The sequence below is a fragment of the Paroedura picta genome, chromosome 11 (genome assembly GCF_049243985.1).
Source record: "Paroedura picta isolate Pp20150507F chromosome 11, Ppicta_v3.0, whole genome shotgun sequence".
NCBI classification, from domain to species: Eukaryota; Metazoa; Chordata; class Lepidosauria; order Squamata; family Gekkonidae; genus Paroedura; species Paroedura picta.
The window spans coordinates 5,421,822-5,434,816 of NC_135379.1; the positions used below are offsets into that span (position 1 = coordinate 5,421,822).

Sequence of the window (12,995 nt, forward strand, 5' to 3'; positions counted from 1 at the left end):
AGCAACTGGAATGAAGAAGCCCTGTCGGAAAAGACAGTTCCGTGTGTTAAGACATTTCTTAGGGGACCGTTTCATTTAAGAATATTACTGAGCTGAGATCTCCTTTACGACTGCCTACCGATTATATTTTTACCCCACTATTTCTCCAAGGAGTGTGGACAGACAAAGATGCAAGAGGAGGCCTTGGCAGGATGCTAATTGGACGAAATATGCACAGAGGCAAATTTCCTTGTTAGTTAGCGAATGGCTCAAAAAGGATCAAGCATGCAAGGGAAGTGGTTATCAGTCGATAAAACAGCCAGTAATCAGGCTCAGGAAGGATTCTTCAATCTAATATTACTGCTTTATGAGAGGAAACACATTTCTCAACCAGGGTTTCATGAAACCCTGGGGTTTCTTGCTGGCCTTGGAAGGGTTACCCAAATAAGGTAAAGGTATCCCCTGTGCAAGCACCGAGTCATGTCTGACCCTTGGGGTGACGCCCTCTAGCGTTTTCATGGCAGACTCAATACGGGGTGGTTTGCCAGTGCCTTCCCCAGTCATTACCGTTTACCCCCCAGCAAGCTGGGTACTCATTTTACCGACCTCGGAAGGATGGAAGGCTGAGTCAACCTTGAGCCGGCTGCTGGGATTGAACTCCCAGCCTCATGGGCACAGCTTTCAGACTGCATGTCTGCTGCCTTACCACTCTGTGCCACAAGAGGCTTTTTAAAATTTGTTAAACATTTATCAGGTGATATGACTGTATATGGTCATGTTGACCGTCCCTCCCAAAATGGCCAGTGATAGGCCTGGAGGAGGTGGGGAGGGGCCCCAGGTGAGCATGTACATGGATTTGTTTCCCAGCTGTATTCTGCATGATTGCACCACTTCTGGGGTTTCTCAAAGCTTGAAGAATGTTTCAGGGGTTTCTCAAGGGTAATAAATCTGAGAAAGGCTGATCTAACCACTACGAAACACTGGCTCTCTAGCAAAAAAAATCAGAAGTATTTTAATAGCCTGCAATTTGAAAAGAGCTTCAGGTTAAGTGGAGCACAACGTTTATCCATAATCACCATTTCTAGAAAAGATGATCAGGCTCTATGAAACAGATTATTGAAAAAAAATTACACTTCAGTATCTATCACTCTTTAACTGCTAGGGAGGGGACAGAGACAACACCCACTCATTGGCGCACATCCAGAAGGGGGAAAACATTTCTTTTAGCGCCACTGACTGCTCACAGCGGCCTTCGAGAGCAAACCACAGCTGCCGAGACAGGAAGGATTTGTGAAGGAAGAGGACGCAGATTTCTAAGCAAGCGGTAATAAGGTGGACGGGATGGCAGGCTACCAAACCCTGGAGGCCAAGAGAAAAGCCTTTTTATCCGTTCGCCTACCGCTCCTTTCTGGAAGGCCGGGTCTGTCACAATCTGACATCCAAACACAGAGACATTTAAAGTTACGTAACGAGGCTTTTAAAGCCGGGGCTGTCTGCAAAGGGAGAAGCTTAAACATGGGAATATGTATTCAAGGCACGACTTTGGATCCCCTGCAAGCACAGACCTGGACCACACCGGATTCTTGACGTGTGAGTGAATGCATGGGACCCACCGACCCTATTTACCATCTGCTATCTACACGGCAAATGTCTGGGAATCTAAATCAATTTCCCTCTGTCCGTTTGGCCGGGGAGGGGAGTGTGTGTGAAGTGCCGTCAAGTTGATTCCGACTTAGGGTGACCCTGGGAATTTATGTCCACCCAAATGCCCTGGCGTTAACGGCCTCGCTCCGGTCTTGCAAACCGAGAGGTGTGTCAATCTGTCTAATTTTGGGTGTTCCTCTTTCCCGACTGCCTTCAACTTTCCCTAGTATTTGGGTCTTTCACGCACTTCAGAGAGCCAGTGTGGTGTCGTGGTTCAGAGCGTGGCCCCTAATCTGGCCATCTGGGTTTCATTCCCTGCTCCATCACAGGCAGCCAGCTGGGTGACCTTGGGCTAGTCACCGGCCTGTTAGAGTTGCTCCCACAGAGCAATTCTCTTAAGAATTCTCTCAGCCCCACCTGCCTCACAGGGTGTCTGTTGTGGGAGAGGAAGGTGATTGGAAGTTCTCTGGGTAGAGCGAAGCAGGGTATAAAAACCAACTCTTCTTCGGAAAAAATGCTGGGGGTCATGACCAAGGTTTCTTGGGCAGTAGCTCCAAGAGGAAATCACAGGCAGTGTGGAAGGAAAGCTGTAGCCATGCACCACTGGAACCATCCAGAAGCCAATTATCGACAGGCTCTGTGAATTCGAAGCATTGCTTCTCTACATGTTCACAGCTCCACAATTTCTCACTTCATCACACTAGAGCAGGGGTAGTCAAACTGTGGCCCTCCAGATGTCCATGGACTACAATTCCCAGGAGCCGTTGCCAGCATTCGCCAGCGAATGCTGGCAAGGGCTCCTGGGAATTGTAGTCCATGGACATCTGGAGGGCCGCAGTTTGACTACCCCTGCACTAGAGTTACCAAGAGCCCTATCAGAAGATGGATTCCAAAGAGCAACGAGATGCCTTGTCCAGATGCTACTTTCCGCTCCTAAAAAAGGGGAGGAGGCCTGGGACCAATCACAGGGCTCAGCCGAGAAGACCAGCAGGGTCCCTCTTTGGCCATAGTCATGTAGTGTAAGTTGTCAGCTCCTTAGGAACTGTCCTTGGTCCTGTATTTCTCCCTGGTTATTTCATAAATTGACATCCTGCCAGCGTGGAGTTGTGGTTGAGAGCGGCCGCCTCTAATCTGGAGAACTGGGTTTAATTCCCCACTCCTCCACATGCAGCCAAGCTGGATGGCCTTGGGCTAGTCACAGTTCTTTCAGAGCTCACTCGGCCCCACCTATCTCACGGGATTTCTGTTCTGGGGAAATGAAGGGAAGCCACTTTGAGACTCCTTCAGGTAGAGAAAAGCGATGAATAAAAAACAACTCTTCTTCTTTCTAGTCTTGAGAATAACCAAGAATAACCAAGATGGCTGACTTGGCCAACAACAAGAATAAGTCAAGTATGTTGAAATGAATAATGCATAATGCAGGGAGCAAAAGCACTCAATGAGAATAAAAAGAAAACATGCTAACTATCTTTAAAAAATATCTCGGGGCATAAAGCTGCCCAAAATATGCCAGAATGCAAGCAGAAATTGGCAATTAAGTTCAGAGGCTGTGCAATTTGTGCCTCCTGCAGAATGCCTCCTGTCCTGTTGGGCGGCCTGCCCTTGCACCCTTCCACACAGTCTGCTCCTCCCCACCCCTTCACACCTGTGAGGACCGAACACACGTCTGCAAATACCACAAAACAAAGCATTAAACAAAACAACAACAGCATAGTCTCACAATCTCTGCATCACCCCCCGATGAAGACGTCTTGATTCGAGTCAGACCACTGGTCCGCAGGGCCCGGTCAAGCCTGTTTTGTTTCCAGCAGGTTTTCCTGGTCCCAGGTAGGAGCTGTTCAAACTCTCCCAGCCACGCCTCCCAAACTCCTTCTGCAGGCAAATGGACGTGAGCCCTTCGACATGCACAGCATCTGGAGAGCCAGCCTGAGATAGTGGCTCAGAGTGGCAGCATCTAATCTGGTGAGCTAGGCTTGGTTCCCTGCCCCTCCGCCTGCAGCCAGCTGGGTGACCTTGAGCCATGCACAGTCCTGTTAGAGCTGTTCTTAGAGAGCCATTCTCTCAGAGCTCTCTCAGCCCCACCTACCTCACAGGGTGTCTGTTGTGGGGAGAGGAAGGGAAGGCAATTGTGAGCCGCTTTGATACTCCTTCAGGGACATAAAACCCAACTGTTCTTTTTCTCCCACTGAACTACAGCCCTGGCTCTGATGAAACCCCCAGCACTTTAGAAGAAGAAGAAGAGTTGGTTCTTATATGCCGCTTTTCTCTACCCGAAGGAGTCTCAAAGCGGCTTACAGTCGCCTTCCTTTTTCTCTCCCCACAACGGACACCCTGTGGGGTGGGTGAGGCTGAGAGAGCCCTGATATCACTGCTCGGTCAGAACAGTTTTATCAGTGCCATGGCGAGCCCAAGGTCACCCAGCTGGCTGCATGTGGGGGAGCACAGAATCAAACCTGACATGCCAGATTAGAAGTCCGCACTCCTAACCACTACACCAAACTGGCTCTGTATTCGGAGCCACAAAGGGAATCTCTGGGTCAGAGTTCTCTCTCTCTAAGACAGGGAGCCCTTGGTGAAGACTCCTTTGGCTACTGCGAGACTCTTCCGGCCCAAAGAAGAGCTCCCAGCTGTTCCCAACTGGATAGTCCAAAAGTATAACTTTGGGCATTTTCATGGGCCCCTCTCGACTCGCATCAGTTGAGGTGCTTCTCTGATTGAAGATCAGACCATGATGTTAGGCTGGTGCCACGTTTCATTGCTCCCAAGCGCAAAGCCCGAAGGCTGAGACGTTCCGGGTTCCGATGGCAGGAGCCCCATGCGCACCAATGACGCCCCCCACAGCATACAGAGCATTGTCTGCCCGTGAGCAGCACTCCTGTCGCCTGAGCATGGACGAGCTGTCCAGGAAGCTGCTTCAGCCCACCTTTATGGAGTCCCTCTCCCGGCAGCATCCTGCACGCGGCACTGCTTGGGGCACGCCCACTTAGGAGGACTTTGGCAGCCACCGCAAGCGATTAAAAATCCCAGCAAGAGGCTTTTGGCTGCTTTCCTGAGCCAGCAGTGAGCAATTTGCTTCCGACTGCACAGCAGATCCGATTTCTTTTGCTGCTCGAGGAAGCTGGCTGGGCCATCGTGGAGACAAATATCAGAACGGACTAAGAAAGGCCAGGACAGGGGCCTCTCCACCGCCATGCTCGGAACTGCTGAATGGACCTGGGAATTAAACACCCAAACACGGCGACCGCTTCTTCGGCAGTATTCACCTGGACATCAGGCCTGATTTCACTATGGGGGGGGGGGAGGCATGGGCAAGGTGCAACTTTGGCACAACGATTTATGGGGGGAAAACATGGACCCGCTGATTTCAATTCAGGGGGCTTATGTAAAAATTATAATGACAAAGCCCTATTAAGGAAAGAAACATTGGCTCTCAGGGTTAACCCAGACTTCCTCAACTTTTTTACCATTGAGAAACCCCTGAAATATCCTACAGGCTTTGAGAAAGCCCAGAAGTGGTGCCTTTGTGCAGAATATGGTTGGGAAGCAGAGCTGTGGACACGCCCACCCTGGGGTTCCTCCCCTTCCCACCCCCTACAAGTTCATCACTGGGGGATGGGAGGGGGGTTCAACATGACCATATATGATCACATCAACTGATAAACGTGCATGCACATTCCTTGGTAAGCACAGAGTGCACATATATCCTGGGGCAAAGTGCAGAGTACATGTCCTATGAAGATAGGTTGAGGGACTTGGGAATGTTCAGCCTGGAGAAAAGGAGGTTGAGAGGGGACATGATAGCCCTCTTTAAGTATTTGAAAGGTTGTCACTTGGAGGAGGGCAGGATGCTGTTTCTGTTGGCTACAGAGGAGAGGACACGCAGTAATGGGTTTAAACTTCAAGTACAACGATATAGGCTAGATATCAGGAAAACGTTTTTCACAGTCAGAGTAGTTCAGCAGTGGAATAGGCTGCCTAAGGAGGTGGTGAGCTCCCCCTCACTGGAAGTCTTCAAGCAAAGGTTGGATACACACTTTTCTTGGATGCTTTAGGATGCTTAGGGCTGATCCTGCGTTGAGCAGGGGGTTGGACTAGATGGCCTGTATGGCCCCTTCCAACTCTATGATTCTATGTACATTTCTTGGTAAAGCGCAGCATGAACCCATACTCCATGGTGAAGTGCAGATGGTACACACATTTCAGCTCTCACTAGCAGCTCCATTGTTTTCACCAGAGAGCTAGCTCCATTTCAGACTGCAGGGGAGAGAGCAGCAGCTCGAATACCGGTAGGGAACTCCCTCCTTAAAGGTTTCATTTACCCCAAAGAGAAGGGAGCAAGGTCAGGGTCAGGTGAGCCTCTCTAATCAAAAGCAAAATTAGCCGGCCAATAGTGACTCCCCTTGCAATCTTTAGAGGGGGATAACACATCACAGCAACCTTAGGCTGGCCTCCTTATAAAGTGGAGCCAGGCCAGAAAGGACACTGCTATCTTAACCTGAAGAACTTCTGTTCCTTTGGACTGCAGATTATTCATCAAACGCCTGGCACGGATCACCGAGACCCAGCTAGAAGGGGTAGGTGGTGTGGTTAATCAAAATGATTTCTTCACAAGGTTTTTGGTACAGCAGCAGCCAAGAACTGGTGGCCGGGGCGTGGGGGGGAGGGGGAGGCATGATTGCAACTTAGAATCATAGAATCAGAGTTGGAAGGGACCTCCAGGGTCCTCTAGCCCAACCTCTGCAGAATGCAGGAAATTCACAACTACCTTGCTTCTACCAAGTTCACTGAGTGTCCTATCTGACAATCTCACAACTTCTTGGATAATGTATATCACACTGGACCCCTGACACAGGACAGAATTATTTGCCACAGGCCAGGATAACATCGCACCTCCCTGATTTCCCAAGATGCACTTCAGCGGCTGAACGCATCCGCTATCTGTCTCTCTTGACATGACTTCCCGTACCAGCAAAGATTGATCATTTTTTACCGAAACAACCCAAGGCCCTTTTCTGCCCAGCTCCTCCCTTGGCAAGGGATCTGTGGCTCTGTTTGGAAAGGTGCTCCAGGAGCAGTTACCCATTAAGAAAGCGGGCAGGCCGGGTGATGAATTTGGACACCTGTCCTCCTTTGCAAGCGGGGCATGCCAGTCTTGTTGGAGAGAGTTCAGAGAGAGTTCCGTCTGCCGCCGTGCAGAGGGAAGACAATTAAGGCCTTACATCGAAAGCCTGTATTGCTACCGCTGCTCCGCTTCAGGGATCGCCTTCCTGATTGCAGAGTCTACCCACCCCCAAAGTTTATCTTGTCATTCGGCGGTCTTTTGCCTGTTGAAGTAAGAGGGCAAACGGCTTCCACTAGATTCAAAGTAGTCTGCGGCAGGGGTAGTCAACCTGTGGTCCTCCAGATGTCCATGGACTACAATTCCCATGAGCCCCCTGCCAGCATATGCTGGCAGGGGGCTCATGGGAATTGTAGTCCATGGACATCTGGAGGACCACAGGTTGACTACCCCTGGTCTACAGACACACAAACGCACACCATGAAAGCTAGCTTCCCCATGAAGGACAGCTTAACTCTTTCCAGGCACACATGAACACACAAGACGCTGCCTAATACAAGGAGGTGCAAGCCTCATGAGGAAAGTCAGAGGGACTTGGAGATGTTCAGTCTGGAGAAGAGGAGGTGGGGAGAGGACAGGATGGCTCGCTTGAAGTCTTTGAAAGGTTGCCACTTGGAGGAGGGCAGGTCCTGTCGGCAGCAGAAGAGAGGACCCACAGTAACAATACTAGCTAGATATCAGGAAGACAAATTTCACAGAGTAGTCCAGCAGTGGGATGGGCTGCCTAGGGAGGTGGGGGGCTCCCCCTCACTGGCAGTCTTCAAGCAGCAGCTGGACAGATCCTTATCCTGGATGCTTGAGGCTGATCCTGCAATAGGCAGGGGGTGGGACTAGATGGCCTGGCTGTCCCCTTCCCACTCTATGACTCTACAATTGGTCCATCAGAGCCAGTATTGTCTACTCAGGCTGCCAGCAGCTCTCCGGGGTCTCAGGCTGAGGTCTTTCTCCCATTAACTGGAGATGCTGGGAAATGAACCCGCAAAGATTTAATATTTAGCACTTTCCTGCAATGGGCCCCCAGAACGCCAAGGCCAGAATACCCTTTTTTTAATAGGTTATCACAGCTGCTCACCTTCTTTGCAACTAAATTGATTTTTGTGGCACCACAGAGATTTGCCATACCAAAAATGAAGGCATGATAATTTAATTTGCAGAATTAGACTTTAACGACAGATTTAATGGGACTGACTGAGCTTTAAATAGAGGCTGTTGCAGCTGTGGTGAGCAGCCGTTGGGCTCATCTTGTACTTTCATGTTCTGTGTCGTATCCCATTTCAACCCTATTGTTCCCATTTTTTTTCACTCCGTATTTAGGGACAGGTGCATAACTATTCCAGCTGACCAATTCACCTCAGACAACGGATGAAGTCGTCACTGAGAATGAAATTTATGCGAACTAAACCAGTTATTTTTTTCAGGTGACTTGAGACCTCTTGATCTTGCTACAGAACGTCAAAGGCTCTGTGCACGTGGAACCTTCCGGGGACACCCCTTGGGGCAAACAGCTCCCAGTCCACTGAAGGCTTTTTAGACGTGAGCATTTATGTAAAGTGTAGCTCTGAGGAGCTAAATGATGCATAGGATTAATACAAGAAGCACAACTTGTTTCTGTCTTACGTTTCAAGGGTACTTGAAAGACCACCTTCTCCCATCAAGCCCTGCCCCCCATGCCTCACTCTTCAGAGGTGGGTGGGTAACAACCAGAAACAGGGCCTTTTTGGTAGTGACATCTCGCTTGCTGGAAAAATGCCCTTCTCCTTGAGGCTTGCAAGACACATACTATGTTGCTTTCTTTTAGGCACCAGCTGAACATGTTTCTTATCACTCAGGCTTGATGTAGTGGTTAAAAGCAGTGGCTTCTGATCTGAGCCAGTTTGCTTCCCCACTCCTCTACATACAGCCAGCTGGGTGACCTTGGGCCACTCACAGTCCTGATGGTGCTGTACTCACAGAGCAGTTTCCCTCAGAGGTCTCTCAGCCCCACCTACCACACAGGGCAGGGGTAGTCAAACTGCGGCCCTCCAGTTGTCCATGGACTACAATTCCCACGAGCCCTTGCCAGCAAACGCTGACAGGGGCTCCTGGGAATTGTAGTCCATGGACATCTGGAGGGCCGCAGTTTGACTACCCCTGACGCAGGGTGTCTGTTAAAGGGAGAGGAAGGGGATTGTGAGCCACTGTGGGACTCCTTCAGCCATTAAAAAATGGGGTATAAGAACCAACTCTTCTTTATCAAAGGTCTAATCTTTGAAAACAATTTTGAGACATCAGTGGTCGGATTTTTTTTAATGTCTTTATTTTGGGTTGAATTTTTAATGCTGGATTTTATTTTATTTTATTTTTAAATATTATTTTGTACACTGCATTTGGGAATTTCCTGAAGAGGAGGCATGAACATTTTCTAAATAAATGCTGTTTATGAACGCAGTCCTGGAACCTGCCCCAAGAATCCTTTCTTACAGCTTCCACATCATCTACGCAGCTTCTACCCCTGCTGCTGAAATGCATGTGTTCATTCGCAGGAGCACAAACAGCAAAATGTGCACTGGAGCAAAGTACACATCTTCATCCAACTAAATTATTTATATACAAGGACCAGGAAAGATGATGGCAACTTTGTCCGGAGGTTAAGTGGGGTCACACCAAGACATGCTGACTAGTACCGCTGATCTAAAACGCTCCACAAAAAAAGCCCCCAATTTCTAATCATTAAAGTGGCTTTAGAGAAATGAACATTTAAAGAGCTTCTGGCCCCTCAACCTTTACAAGAAAACTCTCTTTCACAAGAATTTCCCCAAGGGACAGAAATAACATAATGAAGAACTGCAATCTTTAAGTCACTACAGAATTAATCCATAGTCGGATAATCTTACCTTTTGGTTTTTCTTGTGGGATTTTCCAGAATGAAAGAGGCATTTCTGGGTTGCTGGGGTCAGAACAGAAACAGGGAAACTAGGAGAGACCCCGGCATGATGAGGGGTACAGGAGCAAAGATAAGGAACGAGAGCTAACAGAAGGGACAAGAGACTGTGACAGGAGCTGTACTCAGACATCTGGGAAGGGGTCAATGGTAGAGTATCTGCTTGGCATGCAGAAGGTCACAGGTTCAATCCCCAGCACCTCCAGTTAGAAGAAGAGTTGTTGGGGGGTTTTATCCTGCTTTTCTCTACCAGAAGAAGTCTCAAAGCGGCTTACATCACCTTCCTTCTGCCACAGACTCCCTGGGAGGTAGGTGAAGCTGAGAGGGCCCTGCTATTACTGCTCGGTCAGAAGAGCACTAACAAGCCCAAGGTCACCCAGCTGCCTGTATGTGGACGAGCAGAGAATCAAATCCATCTCGCCAGATTAGAAGCCGGCACTCTTAGCCACTGTGCCAAACTGGATAGAAAAAAAACAGGAAGTAGGTGATACGAAAGATGTCACCTGACACCATGGAGAGTGACAGCCAATCTGAGTGGAGAATCCTGACCTTGATGGACCAGTAATCTGATTCACTATAAGTCACCTTCATCAAATGAAATCTGGCTTGTTCTGGCTTATTTGCAGTCTCCCGTCGTTCCTCCCTTCTTTCCAATGCAGTGAGATGTAGAAACTTGGCCTTTTTTTTTTTTACAAGGAGCCACCCCCAAGTTTGCTAACCACAGTTCTCCTCCTCAGACATCCGCGGTTTACTGGTATGAAGAAGATAAACAGCACAGACGGGATTCACCCTCATGGCACAAAAGGCAGAACAACGTATTTTGAAACTACCGAAGGCCACAGCAAAGAACTAGCCAGGACTGGACGCTTCTCCTCGCTCTGGCACCAGCCAATGAACAATGTGGAACAAATTCGGTGGGAACCGCTTGTGTCAGAGCAGAGAGCAGCACAGGGAGCTCAGGGCCTGCTGAGCAGCGGCCGGCTGAAGAGTAGCATCTTGGCCACGAGCAAATCCCTGCAGACTCAAGAACTTTCATCATGGAACGGTAAGAAGAACAACATGCACTGGGATAATGGTATTTATTGTTGGGTGGCCAGCTGCATATCTTGCGCTCGCTGACATATGAAGGGCAGGTCTTTGTGTCTCCAGAGGGAGAAGGCAAAATTATTTCTTCCAGTAAAGCGGCGGCTGTTGACCGCCAGGATAGGAATATTAATAGATCTTACTGGACAAATGTTGATCCCTCCCCCCCTCCCCCCCACATAATGTTATACAGCTAAGCTTGTAGAGACTTCTTCATAAGCCTCGTAATGCAGTCTTGTTATGATTCAGTGCAGGGGTAGCCAACCTGTGGTCCTCCAGATGTTCATGGAATACAATTCCCATGAGCCCCTGCCAGCAAACACTTAGCCTGAAGTTTTGCAATGTTTCTTTTTGCTCCAGAGAGCAGCAGAGAGCTAGAAAGCCAGGTGCCAGACCTTTGGCTCTCTCTACCGTTATGCGCTAATGAAAACGAACATGCTCAGATTGACCACCATCTTTGTGTTCGGCGCTAAATACACACAAAAACAGTAGGGATTATTAATGCTTTCTTCGAGGGGAAAACTCTTGAAGAGGAGGGAAATTTCCACATTGAATATTGCTGGTAAATAACAGGGTGCTTACATTGGCTGGCCAGCCTTAGCCCTTAGGGGAGCATGGCTGCTGTGCGGGAAGGACGGGACTGCAAGTTGCAACCAAGGGGACAGGAAGCACCCCAAGAGAACCTGCCCACAAGACAGAGCGCACTGAACCTACTGTGTACAGCCAGAGGCCGCAGCAATATAAAGCATCAGTGGTATAAAATAAATACACAATATAAAATACGAAGTTCAGATTAAAACAAAGATACCGGAGAAATCAACTCTTGAAATAAAACAGCGCAAGTGAGACCGACAAGAAAGTCACGGTTTGATGAAGCTGTCGTGTCTGCTGTCTATTTGTTTCCAAAACTTTTGCATGTTTGGATGGTAGTTTCCTAGCAGCCAGGATCTGAAGAGGAGGGGAAAGTTGCTTGACATCTGGTTCTGGGCTCTTTGAAAAGAAGGCAAAATAATCCACCACAGCAGTATGGAGGCCAACAAGACTTTCAGGGTACAGGCTCCCTTTAGCTCTTGAAAGAAGAAGAGTTTGTTGTTATACCCCACTTTTGACTGCCTGAACGAGTGTCAAAGTGGCTTACAATCAGCTTCCTTTCCTCTCCCCACAACAGACTCCCTGGGAGGCAGGTGAGGCTGAGAGAACTCTGACAGAACTGCTCTGCAAGAACAGCCCTAACAGGACTGTGACTAGCCCCAGGTCACCCAGCTGGTTGCATGTGGAGAAGCAAGGAAGCAAACCCAGATTAGAAGCTACCAACCTTAACCACTACACCAAATTTGGTTGCTCTGAAGGCCCTGCTGGGCTCGAATGACAGATGGTGCTGCATGCACATCCAACTGGCTTACGCCGACCACAGCTCCCAGCTGGCTTGCATTTTGCTGAACTCCAAAATGCCTCCACAAGGCATGGGAGGGGGATACTGCATAAGACAAGCGCCACCCTCCCAAGCACTTCTGCCTGTTTGGGGAGGCCGCCGTTGACTCATGGCACACTCCGGAGGCACCAAAGAGCCAGCTCAACTGCAAAAATTTCTTCCATTGTTTACTGGGTGCTCCCCTGGCACCCTTCCCTGGCTCAGTGCTGTGGTTTAAAAATAGGCCGAAGGGCAAACAAACAGATTATTATGGAAGAGGCCTCTTTCCCCCCCCCTCATTATTTTTTTAAAAATAGGCTCCAGCAAAGTCCCCCCCTGGAGAGGGCAAGTCAATGCTGGAAAAGCTACACATAGGGCATGGGGGGTGGTGGGGAGGGTGCCTGTCAGAGAAGCCACAGAATCCTCTGGAGCGTTTTTATTCCCTGCAGTGATCCCCGTCGGTTCCAAAAATTGATGTTTGAGCTTAAATTGGGGGAAAAGGAACATCCGTTTCAACTTGCGGCATGCCTGTGAACATGACGCACGCTGATAAGCTGTATTCCCCTCTATTTTAAACGTGCAGTGAAATAAGCCTGAGAGACATCCCTGAAATGCTGAAGCGAACACTAGGAGGAGCAAAACACGTGCGGAAAAGAGAAAGGCCCTCTACAGGCCCACAAGAATTGAAGAGTGCGGGAAAGCCCTAAGAGGCGGAGATGTCCTCAGCCCAGCAAGATACCCCATTTCCTGCCCTCTGCAGTAACCCAGCTTATGGATAAGGATGCCAACGACACGGAGGAAATAATGACCTGTCCCTTTAACAGGGCCTTAATGAGTTT

General features: G+C 49.0%; 1 protein-coding gene and 1 long non-coding RNA gene across 4 annotated transcripts in view; one reads left to right on the forward strand and one right to left on the reverse strand.

The window, feature by feature from the left end:
- Positions 1-12,995, reverse strand: part of PRKAG2 (protein kinase AMP-activated non-catalytic subunit gamma 2) — a 138,748-nt gene that overhangs the window by 112,200 nt on the left and 13,553 nt on the right. The gene's annotated exons all lie outside the window — the stretch shown is intronic.
- On the forward strand, positions 16-10,864 carry LOC143820250 (uncharacterized). 2 transcript variants are annotated; one of them, XR_013225280.1, is made up of 3 exons: positions 16-428; positions 6,149-6,197; positions 10,400-10,864. It is a non-coding gene; the product is annotated as an uncharacterized LOC143820250 (long non-coding RNA). The 2 variants fall into 2 exon arrangements; XR_013225279.1 differs by lacking the exon at positions 10,400-10,864 and adding an exon at positions 8,161-8,299.